Source organism: Pongo abelii, chromosome 15 (assembly GCF_028885655.2).
Source record: "Pongo abelii isolate AG06213 chromosome 15, NHGRI_mPonAbe1-v2.0_pri, whole genome shotgun sequence".
NCBI classification, from domain to species: domain Eukaryota; kingdom Metazoa; phylum Chordata; class Mammalia; order Primates; family Hominidae; genus Pongo; species Pongo abelii.
The window spans coordinates 43,726,276-43,741,776 of NC_072000.2; the positions used below are offsets into that span (position 1 = coordinate 43,726,276).

A 15,501-nucleotide genomic window follows, 5' to 3' on the forward strand; every position below is an offset into this window, starting at 1 on the left:
AAGAGGCTCTTTCTGAGCTGTGGAAGTTTAAAGCCAAGACCCCAAAGGACAAGAAACAGCCAACCATATGAATACCCTTGAGAAAAGCCTCCCAGACATAGAACTTGGCCTGTTATAGGAATTGAAAGAAGGCCAGTGCAGCTGGTGTGTGGCGAACGGCAGGAGAGAGGTCCAAGAGGAGATATAATCGGAGGCTAAGGCATGTAAAGCCTTTAGATTTCATTCCAATTATAATGGGAAACCCTGCAGGGTATTAAGCAGATGTTAACAAGATTTGGTTTACATTTTTAATTTTTGAAAGTTTACTCTGCTGCTTTGGGTATAATGAATTAGCAGAGGGCAACAGAAGGAGCAAGAAACTGATCAGGAGACATTCTGTGAGAAAAACAGCGCTGTTCTGGACTACAGTGGTGGCCATGGAGATGGGGAGCAATAAACAAGATATAATTTTGAAATAGAATTAACAGGAATTACAGATAGACTGGTTTGGGAGGTGAGGGAGAGGGAAGAATAAAGGTTTTTTTTCCTTAGGTTCTTAGCTTACCATTCATTGAGAGACAAGTAGATGAGAAACATATTTTGATGTAAAATCAAGAAGTCAATACCAGACTTCTTTTAATAATATTCTCATCTGCAAAGTAATAATATTCTCATCTGTAAGTCTGGCCTCTTGTGAGACATCCAAGTGAAGATACCAAATAAGATATTAGATTACAAAGACTAGAACTCGAAGGACAGGTCTAAGCTAGAGATGTAAATTAGGGAGATGGTATCATATGGCCCATATGTAAGCCGTGGGAAAGGTGAGACCAGCAGATTGGATGTGTAGAGGGAGAGAATGAGATTTGTGCAAGATCTTGAGGAACTCTGCCATGTAGATATTGGGAATGGGCAGAGGAGCTAGTAAGGAAGATTGAATAGCAGTGGCCAAAGTGGCAGGGGGAAAAACAGTCTGGCTTTCCCATAGGTGAGGATGTGGTGTTTCTCAAGGAAAGGAACAGCTAATTCTGTCAAATGTCATTTAAAACAGAATGAGGTCAGAAAGGTGGGTCCATTAATTTGGCAACAAGGAAGCCATGTGTGACCTTAAGAGGAATAATTCCATGTTGTGTAAGGGTCGGAGGCCAGAATGGATTGGGCTGAAGAGTTAACATGAGAAGATGAAATTGAGACACCTGTAGACAACGCTTTGGAAAATGCTAGGAACTTATCCTAATTTCTTCACTCAAGGTAACGACATTCTCATCTGGGGCAATAGGCACAGGTAAGGGATGTTGGTTTAAAGATACTGTTATTTAAGGACCTATACAAATTGGTTCCAAACTCTAAGTAGTTTCTCTATTCCAGACATATCTTTTCATGCACTCTCCTAGGATAGGCTGAATGGAGGCATTTAGTTTCCTCAGACAGGCTGATTACTAAGCTTCCCAGGGCCAGTTAATAAATAATACCCCATAAAACCAATATTCTTAAAGTATTTGCTCAATACTATTGGTGGTGGAGTCTGCAACAACAAACATTCCTTTTGTTTATTTCAATTTTCACTCTAGCCAGATATTTTTTTCTTTAGCGGGAATAGGACAAATCTATATGTTATTGAATGACCTGAGTTTCTAGCATCACATTCATGATTTATTGTGTTATAATTTAGTGTCTTTTGTAGACTGACCCCAGGACAGTTTACTGGCTGGCCTGTCATTGTAGTACAGCATTCTTTACCTAGTTTGTTTGCTGAAGGTAATAATATTCTCATCTGTAAATTCTCATCTTTCGTGCTCCCTCAAGCCCTTTCCATTTAATTTCTTCCAGGTCTGAGTTTTCTTATCTGACCCAGAATACGTTAATATCCTTTCCTTTGGACTTGTGATTGACTTTTTGTTTATAACATCTATTTAGCAATTCATTATGTTTGATGTCTACTTGCAGTTAAATTGTTAATGTGTATCTACCTACATAAATAAGTACTCATATATACAGTACCTAATAGTGTTTTTGATTGGCTCCTGAGAAATTTGTAGGCTGGTTTACATTTTGGCACTCTCTGTGATGCCTATTTATACACATATATTTCCTCAGGAAGTAAACATGGTATGTACATCAGACATTAAACAGGAAAGGACGTTTTATATCATGCCTTCTTTCCCATTGCCCAATTCTACATTAAGAAAATTCAAACTCAATTTACCTATTTTCCTCTCATATCCAAAATGTATTCCAATGATCTCTTAGTAAAAACAAATAACAAAAGTTTAATCTCTTTTTGGAAGTCTGGAGTCATGCAGACCTGCTTTAGAACTCCTGTCATTTGCAAGCTTTGCAATTGTTACTTAATCTCTCTGATTTCTGTTTCCTTCTGTCAAGTGGAAACAAAAACTGATTTCTTTGTTATGTTTTAATGAGATAATTGTGAAAAGCACCTAAATAAGTGTGATCATCATGAATTATTAATTATCATAAAATAATAATAGAACTAAGCCAAAAATTATAGTTACCCAAGTTAAAATTAGGCCCCTCTGGTCTCTCCAGGAACAACTATGTGACTTTGATATAATCTGGGTGATCTATATCAAAGGATCTACTTGACCTATTTTTCAACTTGGTTAGGAATTTTCTCTCATTTACAAACACAGTGCTTTTCACTACGTGTAGAAATTCAATATGTTTCTGAATTTCAACTGATCACTTAGCCTCCAAATGTGTATGGGTAATCCTGATTTCAGCATCCCTCCCTCCTGCTCTACCCCTTTCAAAGATTACCTCTCAATTGGATAGTCAGCAAAAAACCTTGTTTCTATCATGTCCAGTTCTAAGTCAATTCTGTGCTTTGCCTTTCCCTGCTGTACTTTGATCTGACCTAGGCAAAAAAATATGGATTTGTGCTGGATACTTCTCAGAATTCCTTTCCTCTCATGTTGCTGTTACCGCCTTTGGGTCTTAAAGAAATGAATGTGGGAAAGCCTCAGTTCTGTTTTATCATTGCTAATTCTAATTGACCGTTTTCCAAGTCTATATGGCTATTACAGGTTTTACTGAGGGAGTTGATCTAGTAGAGATTACTATGTAGGAGACACAAAAATAAATATTTAATCAAATGTTGAAATATCATGGTACTCATGAGCCATGGAAAGAGAATAAAAGGGTTAAATTTATTTCAGATTTCGTGGATGTACCTCAGATTCTTCTGCTTTCAGGACCGTCTCTTCTGCTTTGTTTTTCAAAACTCTGCATGGAGGTCTCCATGCCCCTGTAGCAAATCCCACCCCCTCACGTGACTGTCTTGCCATAGGATACATTCCTTGCTCCTATTATGGGACATGGACATCTCCCAACAGACTGTGAGGCTGGTCTTTAGCCCTCTAAATCTAGTGCCTTGGAGGATGCTATTTAGTGAGGTATCCATATCCTTCTCCATTCTTCTTTTGGTGTCCAATGGATTACTTACACAACCACAAATGGCAAAACCAAAATCCATGTTCAAATACAAACATTTTCTTTACTGTGGTTGTAATCCTGCAGAACTACCCTTCGACAAATGGGGGAAAATGTTTATGTCATTATGCTGAGCACATTTAAAGTTTCTTTGTATTTCCAACTGTGTTTAGACTTCTCCTCAGTCTTTAAAGTGCATAAAAATCAAGAGTCGTTGCAGCATTGAACACTATAGAACTTCTGGAAGGACAGCATCTCTTAATGATAAAACCTCCACAGTAACTTTGAGTACTTAGGGATTTTTTTTCTTTAGCTATATGTCATGTCACATCTTGGGTTACTGTTAATGAAAGAAGACTATACGAAGAATTATTAATTTTCACCCAAGCAATCTGCAAGAACTGGGAAGGATATTTTAAAGGGAAATAATCAACTTAAAATGTTACCAAATATAGCTTGTAAAGATATTAAGGAAAATGATTAGGACTCATACGAATATGTCCCAATAAGCAAGAAAAAAGTTATTGTGATACAATGCCAGTTATCGCAGGAAATTCAAGAATTCTGTTCTAGATACATAAACAAAAAAATACATTAATTTCACAGTTAATATATAAAAACCATCATCAACATTTTGGTGACCATTTGGGGCTACCAACTTATCTATAATTTTTCTATTTACTTATCTGAACAAAATTTTGATCAAGTCATACACATTGTTTTATGATATAATTATTTAATCCACATATATAATAAATCATGATTTTTATATATTATTTTTGAGGACTTGATCTTTAATGACTAGCATTCCATAATAAGTATGTGCTATGTTTTAGTCCATCTAATCAATCATCTATTTTTACACAATTAGAAAATTTTCAAAGACAGTTTTACTCTATAAAAGTACATGTTCTGTTTACTTCTAAGAAAAATAGTTGACTTGTCATCCTTTAGGTCACTTCTTGTGAAATAAAAGTGTTGTGATCTAAGAGTTTTAAATAATTTTTTTGTTAGTAACAAGGCTCCCATATGATTAAAAAATCTAAGTTCATAGCTAAATTCGTAGCTCTATAACAAACATTTGAAAGCAAACTATAGTTCTTAGGAAAATTTATTGTTAAGAAAACAACTTTAACTCATGGCAAGTTGTTTCTACTAGTAATTTACCCCTTTGATATACTGAAAGACAATATAATCATGAACAATTTTAAGAAAATTGTCATGTGTATATGTAGAGAGTGAGGCACCTTTAAATATAAATAGAGTGAGAAAAATGTTGCTTTGATTTCAGGAATAGTAGAACTTCATATTTAATGTTTCTGTGTGATCCATTTTCTCTTAAGTACCATATTGGCATTTCCAGCAGATGGCATTGTTACACTAAGAAACCAAACACCACAGCTCAGGCATTCTTTAAGTAAATCTAGATTTTAGAAAGGAAGGGAAGAGGGAAAGGAAATATTTATCGAAATCTGTTCATTGCTGGTTCTTTTATATGTATGGTTATATTTAATGCTCACAGTGGCTCTTGTAGGTAGGTGTTAAGAAAAAGTAAACTGAGGCTGAAAGAATTTAAGATACTTAATATTCACAAAGCAAATCAGTGACAGACTCAGGATTGTAATCTAGATCTGGCTGATTCCAAGAGCCTATGTAGCTGCTGTGTTTAAATTAATGGCACTACAGTGAAAATATTTGTTTATAGAAACAATTTCAAATGAATGAACAATGACAGTTTGACTGTACTTCCAAATGGGTAAACAGAGTTATCATAATTAGATTCAGAAATTTCATTCATTGGTGCATAGTCAAATATTAACTACTGAATTACTGTACATGCATTCTGCAATTCTACTCTTATATATAACACCAAGAAAAATAAAAACATGCCAATATAAAACCCTGTACACTGATGTTCATAGCAGCGTTATTCATAATACTTCAAAGTATAAACTTAAATATCCATCAACTGATGAAAACTAAAATGTAACATATCAATACAGTGGAATATTATTCAGCAATATGAAGAAATAAAATACTGACATATTCTGTAGCTTGGATAAACCTTGAAAACGTGATGTGAAAGAAGCCAGTAAGAAAACATATATCATTCCATTGATATTGTAATGCTAAGAAAAGGCAACTCTGTACATCCAGAAAGAAGATTAGTGAATGCCTAGGCTTAGCAAGTAGGAGAAGGGAATGAGAGTAACTATTAATGGGTGCAGAATTTCTTTTTAGGGTAATGAAGATATTTTAAAATTAGATTTCATTAATGATTTATAATTCTGTAAATATACTAAAACCCATGGAAGTGTACACTTTAAAAGGGTGAATTTTATGGTGTATGGATTATATCTCAATAAAACTGCCTATAAAAATGTATAGAACAAATGCAGTTTTTCTTTTCAAACTGAGATAAAGTGGCCTTACCCTTTGGAGTACATATGAATAATATATATCACCTATATAAAGTACCTTCTTTGGGCCAACAACTTTGGTAACACCATCTCATTTAAGACATTATCCTTGTCATTTTATAGATAAGGAAATGTTATGTTAAAGATTACCTCACACAGAGTCTCACATCTAGCAAGTGCTAGATCCCAGGTCTCTGTTTTGCGAAGCTTATATGCCTTCCATCCTTCACTTTGTGGTTCAGTGAAAACATGCTTTATTAGAACCAAGTGCTAACTTGTTATACTTCATGTCTATTTTTGTGCTAGAAAGGGTAATATGGAGTTACTAACTATCCCAATTGTAGCTTTGATTATTGGCAAAAACAAGTTGAGAAAATGTCAATTTTCTCTTCTCACAGCACTTCATTAATTGGTGATTTCAAAGCTGGCCAATCTGTGACATTCTTATTTGGTACATTAAAAGGACTTTGGTACTGTGTGGACAAATGCTTCTTATCTGTAAGCTAAAATTTGAATCCAGAATAAGGAAGATGATTATTTGGTGGTGGGGGGTGGATTTTCATTGGTATAAGGATAGGAGATTTTTCTTAAATTTGAGTCAATAATGTAGGTCTTCACCTCCGCAATCTTAGTTTTCAAGTATGTATGTTAGTTTTGGAGTTGGTGTTGTTATGTTATAGTTGACTTGTCTTTGAGAAAATTATATATTTATCTGTGTGGAGTTTATTGATCTTTTACAATAATAAAAGGATAGACTATGGAATTAAGAGGCAAACTATCTTAATACATTGATGATGATTTTTTTTTTTGTATAGAACATTTTAAGAAAAAAGTACTTATTCTTCCTGGGTCTCATTTTCCAGAATGAAGCACTGCATTAGCCAGTCCTGAAGATCCTTTCCAGCTCTTTGATTATATGACATTCTGACTAGCACAAAGAGGCACACCTACAATCCTACTGAGAGTTCCATGGATCATTAATGATTATTCATGGTGAAGGAAGCAGAGGTAATGTAGACTCTGAAAGCTGATAATTCTCACTGTAGAAGTACACTCTTGTGTTACAGTGTTTTGTACGTGAGAAATTCCACCTGCCAGCCCTTGAAGGTCTCTGAGCACAAGGGATTGACTCAGTGCCCTTTAAGTTAAAATACCTCCTGCAAACCCAGCACAGTGTACCTGCAGCGAGGGGACTGTTATGGATGCTCATTTTTATGTCTTTTAGAGCTTATGCTATGCATATCCTGCTTAAGCTTTGTCTCTCTTTTTCCTTAAGTTTTGAAATGCTTTTTATTGTGTAGAAAAGTTAAAATTCTTTAAAACGTTAATTAAAAGTAAAAATGATTGAGAGTAAAATGTGACTTATATATATTTTTCTATTTAAAATACACAATGCATATATTTTTTTAATTCTATGAGCTAGGAGAGTCTAATGTAAGAAGACTCACTGCCAGCATATTCCAGTCTACTTCAGTGCTCTGACTTCAGCCACCTCCCACTAACTAGTTTAGATAACTTTTTGAACATTTGTATTATGCTGTTTAATATAAGAACAAGCAGTGGTGAATACGTAATTTTCTTTCAACTTTTATTTTACGTTCTGGGGCACATGTGCAGGATGTGCAGATTTGTTACATAGGTAAACGTGTGCTATGGTGATTTATTGCACAGATCATCCCATCACCGAGGTATTAAGCCCAGCATTCATTTTATTCTTCCCGATAGTCTCCCTGCCACCCCACAGGTGGCCAGTGTGTGTTGTTTCCCCGTACGTGTCCATGTGTTCTCATCAATCAGCTCCCACTTATAAGTGAGAACATGTGGTGTTGGTTGTCTGTTCCTGCATTTATTTGCTGAGGATAGCAGCTTCCAGCTCCATCCATGTCCCTGCAAAGGACATAATCTTATTCCTTTTTATGGCTGCATAGTATTTCATGGTGTATATGTACCACATTTTCTTTATCCAGTCTATCATTGATGGGCATTTAGGTTGATTCCATGACTTTGCTATTGTAAATAGTACTGCAATAAACATACATGTGCATGCATCTTTTTAACAGAACGATTTATATTCCTTTGGATATATACTCAGCAATAGGATTGCTGGGTCAAATGGTATTTCTGTCTCCAGCTCTTTGAGGAATTACCACACTGTCTTCCACAACAGTTGAACTAATTTACATTCTCACCAACAGTGTAAAAGCATTCCTTTTTCTCTACATTCTCACCAGCATCTGTTTTTTGACTTTGTAGTAATTGACATTCTGACTGGCATGAGATGGTATCTCATTGTAGTTTCGATTTGCATTTCTCTAATGATCGGTGATGTTGAGCTTTATAAAATATGTTTATTGGCTGCACGTATGTTGTCTTTTGAGAAGTGTCTGTCCATGTCCTTTGCCTACTTTTTAATGGGGTTGTTTGTTTTTTCTTGTAAGTTTGTTTAAGTTCCGTATGGATTCTGCATATTAGACCTTTGTCAGATGGATAGATTGAAAAAATTTTCTCCTATTCTGTAGGTTGACTGTTCACTCTGGTGATTATTTCCTTGCTGTGCAGAAGCTTTATAGTTTAATTAGATCCCATTTGTCAATTTTTGCTTTTGTTGCAATTGCTTTTGGCATTTTCGTCATGAAATCTTTGCCCATATCTATGTCCTGAATAATATTGCCTAGATTTTCTTCTAGAGTTTTTATAGTTTTGGGCTTTACATTTAAGTCTTTAATCTATCTTGAGTTAATTTTTGTAAATGGTGTAAGGAAGTTTTAATTTTCAGTTTTAATTTTCTGTACATGACTTGCCAGTTCTTCTAGCACCATTTATTAAATAGGGAATCCTGTCCCCATTGCTTGTATTTGTCAGGTTTGTCAAAGATCAGATGGCTATAGATACGTGGTCTTATTTCTGGGTTCTCTGTTCTGTTCCATTGGTCTATGTGTCTGTTCTTATACTACTACCATGCTGTTTTGGTTACTTTAGCCTTGTTATATAGTTTGAAGTTGGGTAGCATGATGCCTCCAGCTTTGTTCTTTTTGCTTAGGATTACCTTGGCTAGTCAGCCTTTTTTTTTTTTTTTTTTGGTTCCATATGCATTTTAAAATATTTTTTTCTAATTCTGTGAAGAATGTCAATCGTAGTTTAATGGAATAACATTGAATCTGTAAATTACTTTGGGCAGTATGGCCATGTTCACAACATTGATTTTGCCTATCCATGAGCATGGAATGTTTCTCCATTTGTTTGTATCCCCTGATTTCTCTGAGCAGTGGTTTGTAGCTCTCCTTGAAGAGGTCATTCACTTCCCTCGTTAGTTGTATTCCTTAGGTATTTTATTCTTTTTTTTAGCAATTGTGAATGGCAGTTCATTCATGATTTGTCTCTCTGTTTGCCTGTTGTTGGTGTATAGGAATGCTAGTGATTTCCACACAATGATTTTATATTCTGAGACTTTGCTGATGTTGCTTATCAGCAAACATCATTTTAGTCTGAGATGATGGGGTTTTCTAGATATAGGTTCATGTCATCTGCAAACAAAGATAATTTGACTTCCATTCTTCTTATATGAATACCAGTTATTTCTTTCTCTTGCCCAATTGCCCTGGCCAGAACTTCTAATATTATGTTGAATAAGAGCAGTGAGAGAGGGCATCCTTGTTTTATGCCAGTTTTCAGGGGAATGCTTCCAGCTTTGCCCTTTCAGTATGATATTGGCTGTGGGTTTGTCATATATGGCTCTTATTATTTTGAGATATGTTCCTTCAATATCTAGTTTATTGAGAGTTTTTAATATGAAAGGATGTTGAATTTTATCAAAGGCCTTTTATTTGCATCTATTGAGATGATCAAGTGGTTTTTATCTTTAGTTCTGTTTATGTGGTGGATCATATTTATTGATTGTGTATATTGAAACAGCCTTGCATCTTGGGGATGAAGCCAACTTGCTCATGGCGTGAGCTATTTGACGTGCTGCTAGATTCAGTTTGCCAGTATTTTATTGAACATTTTTGCATTGATATTCTTCAAGGATATTGGCCTGAAGTTTTTTTTTTTTTTGTATCTCTGCCAGGTTTTGGTATCAGGATGATTCTGGCCTTATAGAATAAGTTAGGGAGGAGTCCTACCTCTTCAATTTTTTGGAATAGTTTGAGTAGAAGTGGTATAAAGTCTTCTTTGTACTCCAGTAGAATTTGGCTGTGAATCCATCTGGTCCTGGGCTTTTTTTTTTTTTTTTTGGCAGTAGGCTATTTATTACTGCCTCAATTTCAGAACAAATTATTGGTCTATTCAGGGCTTCAGTTTCTTCCTGGTTCAGTCTTGGGAGGGGGTATTTGTCTAGGAAATTGTTTTTTTTTTTCTAGTTTATGTTAATAGAGGTGTTTATTGTATTCTCTGATGGTCGTTTGTATTTCTGTGGAGTCAGTAGTGATATCCCCCTTATCACTTCTGATTGTGTTTATTTGATTTTTCTCTCTTTTCTTCTTTGTTAGTCTAGCTAGTGGTCTATTTGATTCATGTTTTCAAAAAACCAGCTCCTGGATTCATTGATTTTTCAAAGGGTTTTCCATGTCTCTATTTCCTTCAGCTCAACTCTGATCTTGGTTATTTTTTGTCTTCTGCTAGCTTTGGGGTTTCTTTGCTCTTTGTTCTCTAGTTCCTTTTGTTGAGGTGTTAGGTTGTTAAGTTGAGATCTTTCTAGCTTTTTCATGTGGGCATTTAGTGATATAGATTTCCCTCTTTACAGTACTTTAGCTGCATCCCAGAGATTCTGGTATGTTGTTCTCTTTTTTCTCATTAGTTTCAAAGAACTTCTTTCTTAATTTCATTATTTATCCAAGAGTCATTCAGGAGCAGGTTGTTCAATTTCCATGTAGTTATGTGGGCTTGAGAGAAAAATTTCTCAATCTTGAGTTCTAATTTGTTTGTGCTGTGGTCTGAGAGACTGTTATAATTTCAGTTCTTTTGCATATGATGAGGAGGGTTTTAATTCCCATTATGTGATCAATTTTAGAGTAAATGTCATGTGATGATAAAAAGAATGTATATTCTGTTGTTTTTGGCTGAAGAGTTCTGTAGATATCTCTCAGGTCCACTTGATCCAGAGCTGAGTTCACATCCTGAATATGTTTGTTAATTTTCTGTCTTGATTACCTGTCTAATATTGTCAGTAGGGTGTTAAAGTCTCCCACTATTATTGTGTGGGAGTCTAAATCTCTTCGTAGGTCTCTAAGAACTTGCTTTATGAATCTGGGTGCTCCTGTATTGTGTGCATATGTATTTAGGATAGTTAGCTCTTCTTGATGAATTGAACCCTTTACCACTGAGCTTTGTCACTTACTATAAGATTCATGGCAAATCCAGGACACTTTAAATTCTTTTTTTAGTTTATGGGCTGTGTTTCTTTTAAAGATAATTTTTTTCCAAGTTCATTAGTGGCTCTAAATTAATGTTTCCTCTCATTAATTAAAAGAACCATAAACCAATAGCAATGAACAAAAGAGATAACGTTTTGAACCTTAGAACTCCTTAGAATACAAAAACAATTTTTCTCCCTATAATTACATCTTACAAGTTTTTATTATTTTTCTAGTATAAAAATAATATATACTTTATGTTTAAATATGTTGGCAAATACAAAATATACATAGAGAAGAAGAGAAATAGTTCTTGCTAATACTTTTGCATTTTCCATTGTAACTATCATACTTTTGTACTATGTACCTCCAGCAGATATTTGTAAATAATTTTAGTTGAAAAACTAATTTGAGATAATTCTGGGGGAGTCGCATCAAAATGATTTAATATTCTCAGAGAAAAATGCTTAGAATTGATAAAATGTGTGATAGTGCCTGGTTCATCTGTGCTCTGGGTGTTGTTTAGTTCAGGCTTCTGGGTTGCTTCCTTGGGAAAATTAGATGCAATTGATGGGTTGTGTCTTGCAAGATAGGCAAATAGCTTGGCCTTATTCTATGGGAAACAGAAAATATTACTTAAAAATGAGCAAAGAATAAATATAGGAAAGAATGTCTGTAAGGACAAAAGTTTTAGGCAAATCCTGAGACATTATCCTTTTAGTAACTTAGCAGGACTATTTTTAATGGCTGAACTATGTGTCAGATACATCTTATGCACATTTTCAGACTACTGTGGCCTCACATATGCATCATCCTAAGCCTATTGCTCCATGTCCTCCACTGCTGAGGGGAACTGCCCTTTACGAAACCATCTCATGAGACTTATTAACTGTCACGAGAACAGCACGGGAAAAACCCACCCCATGATTCGGTTACCTCCCAGTGGAACACGTCGGGATTATGGGAGCTACAGTTCAAAATGAGATTTGGGTGGGCACACAGCCAAACTGTATCAGTATCCAAGGGATCCTAGTGTCTGGTTTTTCCATGGTAAATTATAAAATTATAAGGCTATCAGAAATTATGCATAGAGAGTAAATTATTCTTAGTTTCCAGAAGGATATTTCAGGATGTCTGTTGGCACTTATAGAGGGCCATCTTATATCATTTACTTAGGTTTGAATACTTAGTGATATAATCAACTCTTTTCCATGAAGCTTTTATACTGTCTGTGTTGGTGATGAGAAGCTTTCTCATGTGGCATTCATATCACATGTTCATTCATTCAACATTCAATGAATATTTATGGAGTGCCCAGGCTATTTAGAAATGGGATACATTAGGGCCAGCAGGCATCTCATGCCTGTAATCCCAGCACTTTGGGAGGCCAAGGCAGGTGGATTACCTGAGGCCAGGAGTTTGAGACCAGTCTAGCCATCGTGGTGACACTCCCGTCTCTACTAAAAATACAAAAATTAGCTGGGCATGGTGGCATATGCCTGTAATCCCAGCTACTCAGGACAATGAGGCACGAGAATTGCCCGATTATGGGAGGCTGAAGTTGCACTAAGCTGAGATCATACCACTGCATTCCAGTCTGGGTGACAGAGTGAGACTCTGTTTAAAAAAAACAAAAAAGTTTGTGTGGGGGGATACATTAGTGAACTAAAAACGAACTAACATTCAAGATAAATAATATATAATATATAAATTTTTAAAAGGTGATAAAATACTGTGGGAAAACTGAAATGGGATAAATAGGATCAGGAGTACAGCGAGGGGAAGAGGCTTGGGGCTTGGCATGTTGCTATATTAAATAGTGAAGGGGCCTTCATTGAGAAGGTGAGGTTGATCAAATATATCTTAAAGAAGTAAGGGAGTTAGCCAAGAGGATACCTGGGGAAAGAGCATTTCAGGCAGAGGAAATTGTACAGCAAATTCTCAAGGTGGGAGCCTGTCCAGGGAGTGTCAGGATCTGGAGGAGACCGCTGTGGATGCTAGCAGAGTAAGCAAAGAAGAGTGAAGTAGGAATTGAGGCCAGGTAGACTATGTTGGACCTTGTCCAGCTCTTATTAGCAGTGAGAAGGAATCAGTTGCATGTTTTATTTTTTATTTTTATTTTTTACTTTTTTTTGAGACAGAGTCTCACTCTGTCACCCAGGCTGGAGTGCAGTGGCTCGATCTTGGCTCCCTACAACCTCTGCCTCCCAGTTTCAAGCGAGTCACCTGCCTTAGCCTCCTGAGTAGCTGGGACTACAAGGGTGTGCTATCATGCCCGGCTAATTTTTGTAGTTTTAGTAGAAACGGAGTTTCACCATGTTGGCCAGGCTGGTCTTGAACTCCTAGCCTCAGGTGATCCACCCTCCTCTGCCTCCCAAAGTGCTGGGATTACAGGCGTGAGTCACTACATCCAGCCCAGTTGAAGATTTTGATCAAAGGAGTGACCTGATCTGATTTGACTTTCAAAAGATGATTCTGGCTGCTGTGTTAGTAATAGACTTTAGGGAATGCACAACAGTAGAAGTAGGGGACCCAAGCCAAGATGATGATTTAGCCTATCAGTGAAGTGGTAAAAAATGGAAGAATTCTGGATCTATTAAGAATGTATTAGGAATATAGAGTCTATAGTTTTTTCTTTGTGATAATGGAATCCTGTAGTTAGCTGTATGAAACATTTGTCAAAGGACCTTCTGAAAAAATATTTTGTAAGATATCTCAATTTAATATTAATATATTACAGTTGGATTCATCTACATTTTAAAGTTTCTGCTTATGTTGCAATTATTGCTGCATTTAAAACACTAGACCCTGCATCTGGTAGGTTTCATGGTATGTACATAATAAAGATAACTTGTGAGGTGACAAGAACTCTACCTGTACTTTTTGCAATGGTTCTGAATGAAATATGCTCTCAAGTTGCTTCTCCCACACACAGATTTTGGATGTCAAATCCCTGAATAGCCAAATACTAGACTGATATAATCCTCTGGATTATGCTTGTCTAGTTGGTATGCTTCGCTGGTATGTTATAAACTATAGTTACATTTTAATTTAATGCTTATAAATTCTGAGACATGTAGTATTGTATTATTATTGGCCAAAGCCTTTGTGGGAGACCATTATGAATACAAAATTTGATTCAGTTAAGAGGCACATTTGAGGACTTCATAAATATTAATTGAAATGCATGCTGTTAAGAAAATTACAGTTTTTGTGGTATGAGCAAACATTGCAGTTCTGCAACAATGTTGATTTTATTCACCAAATTTTTATCCTAAACAGATAGCTTTAGAATACTCTTTTGTTTAGGTCCAATATGAGCATCATATTTAATTAAAAGATGTCATCTTTTAATGACATCTTTGCTACTGGAGGATGTTGTATTAGATAATACAAGTAGGTATGATAAGCAAAACTTTAACCCAGTAATCTTTTCATTTGATTTTAGTAAAATAAAGAAACCATAAAAATATAACTTTTGGCTAAGATTCTAAATGTTCACGTGCCACCACATGAACTCAGTACACATGCACGTGCACACGTACCCACACATGTGCATGCACCCTCGACCCCACATAGAAACCCATAATATTTAGACATATCAACAGCTGGTAGAATTAAGCTCAAGAAAGCTGTTACTTTTATAGCCATTATATAATATGATTTATAAATAATAAAATAAATTGGTTTTCTGTAGTTTACTTCTGGCTTAAATCTTGCATTTCACAGAAATATTATGGAAATCTGATTAAAGGCATGACAAATGCACCACTGTTTTAAGGTTAAAAAAAAGTAGCAATTTAAGGAAAAGTGAATAGCCAGATTACATTGCTTTTTCTTTTTAAATCATGGTTTATAATGTTATTATAAATGAATAAATTTTTTCAGCTGTTGGCTTAGGTTATACTTACCAAGACAGATGTTACAATAGTATGATTGTCAAGGAATTATATTGCATTTTTGAGTTGGCTTTTTGTTAACACCTGCATTTTGTTTGGTTGACAAAACTCTTTTAGAACAGAGTGGAAAACAGAGCTGTTTACAAGTTACCCTGAAGGTCACTGCTCTGCCCCTAAGGGAGTGGCAGGCTTTTTCTCCTGCATAGATGAGCGTTTTTTAACAAACACCTTGAGATACCTCTTTATATTGGGAAGCAAGAGCACTCCAGGGTATGGTTTTGAAGGATACTGATGGCTGGACTGCTCCACATCAGAAATAAGTGGTTATTTGAAGGTGGGAGTAAACCCAGGAGAGAAAAAGAGAGAGTCAGAAAAACAGTACCAAGTGGTGGACAGTAGAGA

The 15,501-nt window shown here is 35.6% G+C and overlaps 1 long non-coding RNA gene across 1 annotated transcript in view; it reads left to right on the forward strand.

Moving 5' to 3' along the window:
• Positions 1-15,501, forward strand: part of LOC129049888 (uncharacterized) — a 602,992-nt gene that overhangs the window by 274,159 nt on the left and 313,332 nt on the right. Inside the window, exon 4 of the long non-coding RNA XR_008513264.2 lies at positions 6,713-6,857. This is a non-coding gene — a long non-coding RNA (uncharacterized LOC129049888). The remainder of the gene's footprint in view (positions 1-6,712; positions 6,858-15,501) is intronic.